Source organism: Bombina bombina, chromosome 4, assembly GCF_027579735.1.
Source record: "Bombina bombina isolate aBomBom1 chromosome 4, aBomBom1.pri, whole genome shotgun sequence".
NCBI lineage: Eukaryota > Metazoa > Chordata > Amphibia > Anura > Bombinatoridae > Bombina > Bombina bombina.
In genome coordinates, this window is record NC_069502.1 from 567,435,252 (window position 1) to 567,448,294 (window position 13,043).

General features: G+C 38.8%; 1 protein-coding gene across 4 annotated transcripts in view; it reads right to left on the minus strand.

Annotated features, from left to right (window-relative positions):
• ANKRD6 (ankyrin repeat domain 6) overlaps positions 1-13,043 on the minus strand; it is a 719,155-nt gene that overhangs the window by 428,558 nt on the left and 277,554 nt on the right. The gene's annotated exons all lie outside the window — the stretch shown is intronic.

Below are 13,043 nucleotides of genomic sequence, written 5' to 3' on the forward strand. Positions count from 1 at the left end.
GTGATAACTCTCACAATCCGCTGCTCATCGCCCCGTACTTGGTGCTGGGCTTTTTGACAGATTTATTGATAACTTAGGCAAATTTTTTCAGGTCCGCGGCGGCGATGGTAGGCGAGCTTAGACGGGCGTATTGGGCCGGCGAAGGCAGGAAAGTTGACACGTTGATAACTACCCCCCAATGTCTCCAGAAATGTAAACAGTATTCCAGAAGTGGCAAGTTGCATAAAAACCTTGCTATTTCTGCTACTAATACCTCTCCCAATGCAACCGAGTATTCGACTTGCCTTACTGGTTGCACTGCTGCATTGTGTGCCAAATTTTAAATTATCTGAAATAATTATTCCCAAATCCCGTTCCGCTTTAGTTACAGTCAGTAAAATATATATCTATAAAGCATAGGTATTACTAATACAAGAAATCCTAATAGGGGGCGCTGGTATGTGTATTATAAACACATTTTTTATACAAAGATGCTTCCCATAATCAAATCTATCATAGATGGTGTGTCTTATCTTAATTGATTCTGTTGATAAGATAATGAAATGTTATCCACATACAACTCTATGCATATATAGCACAATATCATATAATACAGACTATATGCAGGTGGCTATCTCTCCACCACATCTGAGAAAAATAAAAACAAAATGTAAATATACACAACAAGGTATACAGCAACAAGATATACAGCAAGATATGAATAGAGAGTCAGAGTACAAATGAGTCTCTATAAATGTATTCCACTTTAGGTAGATGACCCAGTAAATTCTAAGATGATGTATCTGTGGCTCAGATGTACAAGATGTATCAGGAACAGGCTCCACTCTCCTCATAGCAAAGTGTCATGGAGTCTAGAAAAGTAAGGAAAAAGTAGAGGCGCTTGTGTGTACCAGTATAGAACAGGTTAATAAACCTAAAGTCCCCAAATCAGGGTACTCACATTTCTGTGGAGCACTCAGACAGTGCTATCAGGTGCAGGCTGGGTATTTAGCAGCAACCCAGCTTACTGGGACCCCCATGGCAAGAGCAGGAACACTGGATCAGGAAAGCTGGAGCTCTGGAGCCCCAAGGGCTGGGAATAGGGGATAGTCCACAGCTGACAGCTTCCAATTATTTTAAATAAATCTTTTGATATATTCTGGAACCTTGCTCTTGCCGTGGGGGTCCCAGTAAGCTGGGTTGCTGCTAAATACCCAGCCTGCACCTGATAGCACTGTCGACCACTCCGCTGTAAAACTCCAACTATCCTGGTACAACACACCCTTAACACCATACCAATGGAGACTCGATGAAACCCTTCTAAACAACCCCGACACAGTCACACAACTTAGCAAAACTATCAACGGATATTTCACTCTTAATCTGCATTCTGTCTACAGCAAATATACCTTTATGGGAGGCACACAAATGTGTGCTCAGAGGAGAACTGATCAAGCTCAAAGCCCAACATTTAAAAACACACAGACAGTCCTATAGGAACTTGTCAGACTCATTTGCTAGATTAGACCATGCCCATAAACTATCCCCAACTGACCCCCTTATAATAAATGACTTGCATAAGGCCAGAGTTGCTCTAGACAGTTTTTTATAAACTGAATACCAAGCATTATGCACAAAAACAAAGAGTATGTTCTATCACGAAAGTAACAGATCAGGCAAACTATTGGCCAGGGCACTGAAAAAGAAAATATTAAAGTCACACAGATACAAAATTTATCAACCCAACTCCTCAATTACTCTTAAAACTACTAAGGACATCCTTAAATCTTTTCACGACTACTACTCTGCTCTCTACAATCTCCATACGGACATGCCACCACAATTAACACCCTTGTCCATGACGGATTACGTTTCCAGCACACAGCTACCCATAATTTCATCTGACCAACTTAAAAACCTTAACAAGCCTATCTCCCATCACGAATTGCTCACAGATATTAAATCATTAAATAATGGGAAAAGTCCAGGCCCTGACGGACTATCAAGCAAGTACGACCATACATTCTCATCAGCACTTGTACCGCATCTCACACACCTTTTTAATGAAGTGTCCCACAACAACCCTTTCCCTCAATCCATGCTAGAGGCACATGTAGCCGTCATCCCCAAGCCAGGCAAACCACCCACCGTACTGGCAAATGTTCGCCTAATATCTCTTCTCAACACAGATATCGAGTTGGACGCAAAAATACTCGCTACCCGCATCAACACTATATTATGATCCTTAGTTCATTTAAACCAAGCAGGCATTACCCCTTATAGGGAAACAAAGTATAACACTATTAAAATTTTGCACCTATTGGAATATGCCCATAATCACAAAATCCCCCAAAATCATAAAGATGAACGCAGAGAAAGCCTTTGATAGGCTAAACTGGCAATTCCTACGGACGACACTTACTAAATTCGGATTTGACCAGACATTTCTAGGGAAAAAAAATCACTATACAATCAGCAAATAGCCAAAATCAAACTCAATGACACTCTGGGGGGTAGTTATCAACGTGTCAACTTTCCTGCCTTCGCCGGCCCAATACGCCCGCCTAAGCTCACCTCACATCGCAGCCGCGGACCTGAAAAATTTCGCCTAAGTTATCAATAAATCTGTCAAAAAGCCGCGCACCAAGTACAGGGCGATGAGCAGCGGACTGTGAGAGTTATCACTCATCCGATCTCGCTGCTCTTCGGCTTTTTCCCAGCTTTATTGCTAGCCTGTCACTAAGCACCCACACTAAACTAAACTGTTCTACCCCCTATACCGACGCCCCCGGAGCCCCCCGCAACTCAATAAAGTTACTAACCCCTAAACCGCCGCTCCTAGACCCCGCCGCAACTCTTATAAATGTATTAACCCCTAAACCGCCGCTCCCGGACACCGCCGCAACCTACATTATACCTAGTAACCCCTATCCTGCCCCCCTATACCGCCGCCCTCTATAATAAAGTTATTAACCCCTATCCTGCTGATCCCGCACCTCGCCGCAATTAAATAAATAGTTTAACCCCTAAACCGCCGCTCCCGGACCCTGCCGCAACCTATATTAAACTTATTAACCCCTAATCTGCCCCCCTCTACACCGTCGCCACCTATAATAAGTTTATTAACCCCTATCCTGCCCCCCCTACACCGCCGCCACTGTAATAAATGTATTAACCCCTAAACCTAAGTCTAACACTAACCCTAACACCCCCCTTAACTTAAATATTAATTAAATAAATCTAAATAATATTTCTATTATGAACTAAATTAATCCTATTTAAAACTAAATACTTACCTTTAAAATAAACCCTAATATAGCTACAATAAAATAATAATTATATTGTAGCTATCTTAGGATTTATTTTTATTTTATAGGTAACTTTCAATTTATTTTAACTAGGTACAATAGCTATTAAATAGTTATTAACTATTTAATAGCTACCTAGCTAAAATAAACTGAAATTTACCTGTAAAATAAATCCTAACCTAAGTTACAATTACACCTAACACTACACTATACTTTAATAAACTATTTCTATTTAAAACTAAATACTTACCTGTAAAATAAACCCTAAGATAGCTACAATGTAATTAATAATTACATTGTAGCTATTTTAGGATTTATATTTATTTTACAGGTAACTTTGTATTTATTTTAGCTAGTTAGAATAGTTATTAAATAGTTATTAACTATTTAATAACTACCTAGCTAAAAGAAATACAAAATTACCTGTAAAATAAATCCTAACCTAAGTTACAATTAAACCTAACACTACACTATCATTACATTAATTAAATAAATTAACTACAAATAACTACAATTAAATACAATTACATAAACTAACTAAAGTACAAAAAATAAAAAAAGCTAAGTTACAAAAAATAAAAAAAATAAGTTACAAACATTTAACAAATATTACAACAATTTTAAGCTAATTACACCTAATCTAAGCCCCCTAATAAAATAACAAAGCCCCACAAAATAAAAAAAATTCCCTACCCTATTCTGCTCTTTTACCTTTCTAGCCCTTAAAAGGGCCTTTTGTGGGGCATGCCCCAAAGAAAACTACAACCCCCCCCAACATTAAAACCCACCACCCACATACCCCTAATCTAACCCAAACCCCCCTTAAAAAAAACTAACACTAATCCCCTGAAGATCATCCTACCTTGAGTCGTCTTCACTCAGCCGAGCCACCGATGGAACTGAAGAGGAGATCCGGAGGGGCATAAGTGATCCTCCAAGGGGCGCTGAAAAAGTCTTCCATCCGATGAAGTGATCCTCCAGGCGGCGCTGAAGAAGTCTTCCATCCGGGCGATGTCATCTTCCAAGCGGCTCTGAAGAAGTCTTCCATCCGGGCGATGTCATCTACCAAGCGGGGTCTTCAATCTTCATTCCACCGATGCGGAACATCCTTTTTTCCCGACGGACTACCAACGAATGAAGGCTCCTTTAAGGGACGTCATCCAAGATGGCGTCCCTTCAATTCCGATTGGCTGATAGGATTCTATCAGCCAATCGGAATTAAGGTAGGAAAAATCTGATTGGCTGATTGAATCAGCCAATCAGATTGAAGTTCAATCCGATTGGCTGATCCAATCATCCAATCAGATTGAGCTTGCATTCTATTGGCTGATCGGAACAGCCAATAGAATGCAAGCTTTATTTGATAGATGGTTGCACACAGCAACCATCTATCAAATAAAAGCTCTTCTATGCTCTTGGAGTAATAAACCTTTATCATGGGTGGGCAGGATCAATGCTGTAAAAATTATTCTTCTTCCCAAAATATTGTATCTCTTTCAGACCCTTCCCATCTCCTTCCCATTATCACTAATACATAATCTACAAAAACTGATCACAAAATACATCTGGCAACATAAACAGCCCCAAATCGCAACTGCAACACTCTACCACCCGAAAGACTTAGGAGGCTTAGGGATCCCAAACCTGCAACAGTACAGATTGGCCTTCTTTCTTACCAGAATTGTCAACTGGTGCAAACACTCATCACACAAAGAGTGGGTTTTTTTAGAGCACCACCTGTCCAACACAAAACTATCTTGGGAGTAAGTATTGGCTCTCCCCGAAATCGAGGAACTTACCGACTCAACTTCCGTCAATAATTACAGAAACTTTTCACCTATAGGATAAATTAATTAAAAACATAATTTATGTAAGAACTTACCTGATAAATGAATTTCTTTCATATTGGCAAGAGTCCATGAGCTAGTGACGTATGGGATATACAATCCTACTAGGAGGGGCAAAGTTTCCCAAACCTCAAAATTCCTATAAATACACCCCTCACCACACCCACAATTCAGTTTAACGAATAGCCAAGTAGTGGGGTGATAAAGAAAGGAGTAAAAAGCATCAACAAAGGAATTTGGAAATAATTCTACTTTATACAAAAAAATCATAACCACCATAAAAAGGGTGGGCCTCATGGACTCTTGCCAATATGAAAGAAATGAATTTATCAGGTAAGTTCTTACATAAATTATGTTTTCTTTCATGTAATTGGCAAGAGTCCATGAGCTAGTGATGTATGGGATAGCAATACCCAAGATGTGGAACTCCACGCAAGAGTCACTAGAGAGGGAGGGATAAAAAAAAACAGCCATTTTCTGCTGAAAAAAATTAATCCACAACCCAAAATATAAGTTTATTCTCACAAATGAAAAGAAAAACTTAAAATATAAGCAGGAGAATGAAACTGAAACAGCTGCCTGAAGAACTTTACTACCAAAAACTGCTTCTGAAGAAGCAAATACATCAAAACAGTAGAATTTAGTAAATGTATGCAAAGAAGACCAAGTTGCTGCTTTGCAAATCCGATCAACTGAAGCTTCATTCTTAAAAGCCCATGAAGTGGAGACTGATCTAGTAGAATGAGCTGTGATTCTCTAAGGCGGGGCTTGACCCGACTCCAAATAAGCTTGATGAATCAAAAGCTTTAACCACGAAGCCAAGGAAAAAGCAGAAGCCTTCTGACCTTTCCTAGAACCAGAAAAGATAACAAATAGACTAGAAGTCTTCCTGAAATCTTTAGTAGCTTCAACATAATATTTCAAACCTCTTACCACATCCAAAAAATATAAGGATCTCTCCAAAGAATTCGTAGGATTAGGACACAAGGAAGGGACAACAATTTCTCTATTAATGTTGTTAGAATTCACAACCTTAGGTAAGAATTTTGTATGAAAACCGCCTTATCCTGATGAAAAATCAGAAAAGGAGATTCACAAGAAAGAGCAGATAAATCAGAAACTCTTCTAGCAGAAGAGATGGACAAAAGGAACAACACTTTCCAAGAAAGTAGTTTAATGTCCAAAGAATGCATATACTCAAAAGGAGGAGCCTGTAAAGTCTTCAAAACCAAATTAAGACTCCAAGGAGGAGAAATTGATTTAATGACAGGCTTAATACGAACCAAAGCCTGTACAAAACAGTGAATATCAGGAAGTTTAGAAATCTTTCTGTGAAATAAAACAGAAAGAGTAGAGATTTGATACTTCACGGAACTTGCAGAAAAACCCTTATCCAAACCATGCTGAAGAAGCTGTAAAATTCTAGGAATTTGGAAAGAATGCCAAGAGAATTTATGAGAAGAACACCATGAAATATAAATCTTCCAAACTCGATAATAAATCTTTCTAGAAACAGACTTACAAGCCTGTAACATAGTATTAATCAATGAGTCAGAGAAACCTCTATGACTAAGCACTAGGTGTTCAATTTCCATACCTTCAAATTTAATGATTTGAGATCCTGATGGAAAAACGGACCTTGAGACAGAAGGTCCAGCCTTAATGGAAGTGGCCAAGGTTGGCGAATGGACATCCAAACAAGATCCGCATACCAAAACCTGTGAGGCCATGCTGGAGCCACCAGCAACACAAACAATTGCTCCATGATGATTTTGGAGATCACTCTTGGAAGAAGAACTAGAGGCGGGAAAATATAAGCAGGTTGATAACACCAAGGAAGTGTCAACGCATCCACTGCTTCCGCCTGAGGATCCCTGGACCTGGACAGGTACCTGGGAAGTTTCTTGTTTAGATGAGAAGCCATCAGATCTATTTCTGGAAGACCCCATATCTGAACAACCTGAGAAAACACATCTGGATGGAGGGACCACTCCCCCGGATGTAAAGTCTGACGGCTGAGATAATCCGCCTCCCAATTGTCTATACCTGGGATATGAACCGCAGAAATTAGACAGGAGCTGGATTCCGCCCAAGCAAGTATCCGAGATCCTTCTTTCATAGCTTGGGGACTGTGAGTCCCACCCTGATGATTGACATATGCCACAGTTGTGATATTGTCTGTCTGAAAACAAATGAACAGTTCTCTCTTCAACAGAGGCCAAATCTGAAGAGCCCTGAAAATCGCAAGGAGTTCCAAAATATTGATTGGTAATCTCGCCTCTTGAGATTTCCAAACCCCTTGTGCTGTCAGAGATCCCCAAACAGCTCCCCAACCTGAAAAACTCGCATCTGTTGTGATCATAGTCCAGGTTGGACGAACAAAAGAGGCCCCTTGAACTATACGATGGTGATCTAACCACCAAGTCAGATATAGTCGAACATTGGGATTTAAGGATATTAATTGTGATATCCTTGTATAATCCCTGCACCATTGGTTCAGCATACAAAAACGAGCAAAGGGGATCACGTTCAATGCTGCAGTCATGAGACCTAAAACTTCCATGCACATAGCTACTGAAGGGAATGACTGAGACTGAAGGTTCCGACAGGCTGCAACCAATTTTAAATGTCTCTTTCTGTTAAGAGACAGAGTCATGGACACTGAATCTATCTGGAAACCTAAAAAGGCGACCCTTGTCTGAGGAATCAAAGAACTTTTTGGTAAATTGATCCTCCAACCATGTTTTCAAAGAAACAATACGTTGATTTGTGTGATATTCTGCAGAACGTAAAGACTGAGCTAGTACCAAGATATCGTCCAAATAAGGAAATGCAATACCCCGCTCTCTGATTACAGAGAGTAGGACACCGAGAACCTTTGAAAAGATTCTTGGAGCTGTCACTAGGCCAAAAGGAAGAGCGACAAATTGGTAATGCTTGTCTAGAAAAGAGAATCTCAGAAACTGATAATGATCTGGATGAATCGGAATATGAAGATATGCATCCTGCAAGTCTATTGTGGACATATAATGTCCTTGCTCAACAAAAGGCAGAATAGTCCTTATAGTCACCATTTTGAAAGTTGGTACTCTTACATAAAGATTCAAAATTTTCAGATCCAGAACTGGTCTGAATGAATTTTCTTTCTTTGGGACAATGAATATATTTGAATAAAACCCCAGACCCTGTTCCTGAAACGGAACTGGCATGATTACCCCTGAAAACTCCAGGTCTGAAACACACTTCAGGAAAGCCTGAGCCTTTACTGAATTTGCTGGGATGCGTGAGAGAAAATATCTTCTCACAGGAGGTCTTACTCTGAATCCTATTCGGTACCCCTGAGAGACAATACTCAGAATCCATTGATTTTGGACAGAATTAATCCAAACATCCTTGAAAAATCTTAACCTGCCCCCTACCAGCTGAGCGCAATGAGGGCCGCACCTTCATGTGAACTTGGGAGCTGGCTTTGGTTTCTTAAATGGCTTAGATTTATTCCAGTTTGAAAAAGGTTTCCAATTGGAAACAGATTCCTTGGGGGAAGGATTAGGTTTCTGTTCCTTATTTTGTCGAAAGGAACGAAAACGGTTAGAAGCTTTAGATTTACCCGTAGGTCTTTTATCCTGAGGCAAAAAAACTCCCTTCCCTCCAGTGACAGTTGAAATAATCGAATCCAACTGAGAACCAAATAACTTATTACCTTGGAAAGAAAGAGATAGCAATCTGGACTTAGAAGTCATGTCAGCATTCCAAGATTTAAGCCATAAATCTCTTCTAGCTAAAATAGCTAAAAACATAGATTTAACATCAATTTTGATGATATCAAAAATGGCATCACAAATAAAATGATTAGCATGTTGAAGCAAGTGAACAATGCTAGACAAATCGGAATCCAATTCTTGTTGCGCAAAATTTTCCAACCAAAAAATTGATGCAGCTGCAACATCAGCCAAAGAAATTGCAGGCCTGAGAAGATGACCCGAATACAAATAGGCTTTCCTTAGATAAGATTCAAGTTTCCTATCTAGAGGATCTTTAAAAGAAGTACTATCTTCCATAGGAATAGTAGTACGTTTAGCAAGAGTAGAGATAGCCCCATCAACTTTGGGGATCTTTTCCCAAAACTCCAATGTAACTGCTGGGAAAGGATACAATTTTTTAAACCTTGAAGAAGGAATAAAAGAAGTACCAGGCCTATTCCATTCCTTATAAATCATATCAGAAATAGCATCAGGAACTGGAAAAACCTCTGGAGTAACCACAGGAGGTTTATAAACAGAATTTAAACGTTTATTATTTTTGATATCAAGAGGACTAGTTTCCTCAATATCCAATGTAATCAACACTTCTTTTAACAAAGAATGAATATACTCCATTTTACATGAATAAGTAGATTTGTCAGTGTCAATATCTGAGGAAGGATCTTCTAAAACAGATATATCCTCATCAGAGGAGGATAATTCAGTATGTTGTCGGTCATTTGAAATTTCATCAACTTTATGAGAAGTATTAAAAGACCTTTTACGTTTATTAGAAGGCGGGATGGCAGACAAAGCCTTCTGAATAGAATCAGCAATAATTTCTTTTAAAATTTACAGGTATATCTTGTACATTAGATGTTGAAGGAACAGCAATGTACTATTACTGATGGACACATTATCTGCATGTAAAAGTTTATCATGACAACTATTACAAACCACAGCTGGAGATATAATCTCCACAAGTTTACAACAAATGCACTTAGGTTTGGTAAAACTGTTATCAGGCAGCAGGGTTCCAACAGTGATTTCTGAGACAGGATCAGATTGAGACATCTTGCAAAATGTAATAGAAAAAACAACATATAAAGCAAAATTATCAATTTCCTTATATGGCAGTTTCAGGAATGGGAAAAAAATGCAAACAGCATAGCCCTCTGACATAGAAAAAAGGCAAGAGGCATATAGGAATGGAGTTTTAAATAATGAAATTATTTGGTACCAAGTATGACGCACAACGTAACTGAATTTTTTGGGGCGCTAACAACATCCGGAAATGACACACTCGCGTCATTTACAACGCAACCTTGTACAAGGAACTCGGCATCAACTAAGACGCCGGAAATGATGAATTTGCGTCATCGGACATACCTTCGAGCCAAAAAATTCTTGTGCCAAGAATGACGCAATAAACTTTGGTATTTTGCGCCCTCGCGGGCCTAATTTTGCCCGCAAAATTAAAAGAAAAAAACAGTCAATTTGAAAAAAGACTAAACCCCAGGTTTAAATATGTTTTTCCCCAAATATGAAACTGACAGTCTGCAAAAGGAAATGCATAAACCTCATGGCAAATATAAGTACAATACATATATTTATTAATGCATAAAGTGCCAAACCATAGCTGAGAGTGTCTTAAGTAATAAAAACATACTTACTGAAAGACACCCATCCATATATAGCAGATAGCCAAACCAGTACTGAAACAGTTATCAGTAGAGGTAATGGAATATGAGAGTATATCGTCTATCTGAAAAGGGAGGTAGGAGATGAATCTCTACGACCGATAACAGAGAATCTATGACATATATCTCCCGTGAGGAAAACCATTGCATTCAATAGGTGATACTCCCTTCACATCCCTCTGACATTCACTGTACTCTGAGAGGAATCGGGCTTCAAAACGATGAGAAGTACATATCAACCTAGAATCTAAGCACAAACTTACTTCACCACCTCCATAGGAGGCAAAGTTTGTAAAACTGAATTGTGGGTGTGGTGAGGGGTGTATTTATAGGCATTTTGTGGTTTGGGAAACTTTGCCCCTCCTGGTAGGATTGTATATCCCATAGGTCACTAGCTCATTGACTCTTGCAAATTACATGAAAGAAAAACACCCTCCCCCTTGACCCCCATCTTAGAAAACTCAGATTTCCCCTTCCAGCAACCAGAGCAAGCAATACCGAAACCTCATATAACCAAATTTATCCCTTGCCATATCCTCATAGATAACGGTAAATCCAAATCTCAAACCGAGATTATCTCCCACCTAGGTCCCGCATATGAAAATTGGTTTCGCTACACCCAGATGTCAGATTTTCTCATGAGAAACCCTCACACAACCCAACTTGTGCGCAACTTAACTAACTTCGAATGCATCTGCATCTGGGACACCTTAAATAAGGGCCTCCTATCAACCTCATATCAAATACTTATGCAACACTACCTCACTCCCTTCCTATGCAGACAAATGAAAACAAGAGATTGGTGAACACCAGACTCAAAAAACATGGCAACACATCTTCTCATCCATGACTAAATCCTCGTCTTCTATATACACACTAGAGATGAATGTTAAATTCTTATGCCGATGGTATTATACTCCATCCCGTCTGCATATAATTTTCCCCACATCCTCCCCAACCTGTTGGAGAGGTTGTAACACAGAAGGTACCCCCACTCACATTTGGTGGACCCGCCCTATCCTACTGGTTGGCGATCAAGGCCGAAATAGAAAAAGGCACTTTCAATTGCCCTAGACCTAAACATTTGGTATTTCCTTTTCAATAACTTCACTAAGATTAAGTGTAAATTGAGACTCGCATTGCTGACCATTATGGTCAACTCAGCAAAAAGACTTATTCCAAAAAATTGGAAGTCACCGCACCTCTCATCAATTAATACTTGGAGAGAGATAACTTCCCAATCTCTCCAGCTGGAAAAATACCACTACACACACAGTAAACTATTAAATGACTATCAATCCATATGTTTCCTCTGGAAAGATTATTTATACCAAATGCCACCATCAACATGATCACACTTTGCCTGCCTTAGGACCCCCTTCGCATCCACAACCACTTTAGATTGAATGCAGATATAACTCCTCAGCCACTCGTCCAGTGACCTACAGGCCTAATACCATTAGACATGCTTAAAGTCAGTTAGTAACAGGACTACCCTGCGAGAACAGCATTGCATTTTGTTTATCTTATGTTGTTTTTTGTTTTCTGTATCTTATGGTTATGTACTGTGTTTTTGCAAACAAGTTTGTAATGTGACCTTCTTTTGGATGGTCTCAATCATGCTGATTCCTTCATTTGTATGATTACAGTAATTTGTTTATATTGTTTGCTACATCTTCAATAAAGCTTTTTTTAAAAAAAAAAAAAGAAAGTATAGGTTGCGCTAGAGCGATGTTGGCCGTGCTAACCCTTCTATGGTAAATGGGATGTACCATGATGTCACACTAATGTTAACACGAACCAATAATATTGCGTATTGTAACCTGTGTCATCATTAGCTTGCCACATGTAAAATTGCCCTTAGTGTTTAGTGTCCCTTAATTGCCACTATTGCACTATTAACCCCTAAACTGCAACTACTGCCAATGCATTAACCCTCACATGTTAAAGCCTCCCTCTTTGCTATTAACCGCTAAATCACTGCAATTCTTTATGGGGTTTATTATTATCACGACGAAGGCATTGAATTTCACAGAGGTTAGTCTAGATTTTTTGTTTGGCATTATCTAATATAAATAATATCTAGATTGACAGCAATTGCTTATTGGGTTAGTTAGTACACAATGGGCTAGATTACGAGTGGAGCGCAATCAGGGTGGATAAAAAAAAAAATATTTGGATTTAAATAGGATTTTTTTAAATAAAATGCTTTTTGAAGAAAAATATATCTAAAGATAGTTTCTATTTAAAATTCATTATAACCCAAAGGTTATTCATCCTGAAATATAGATTCATTTTTAATTGTATAGCCAGATGCTGTATATTCATGGCTGTAATGTTTTGTTTTTGGTAAATTAAATGGATAGGAAAGTAAAAACTAAACTTGCATGATTCAGATAGAGCATGTCATTTTAAGTCACTTTTATATTAATTTCTATTTTCAAATGCGCTTTGTTCTCTTAGCATCCC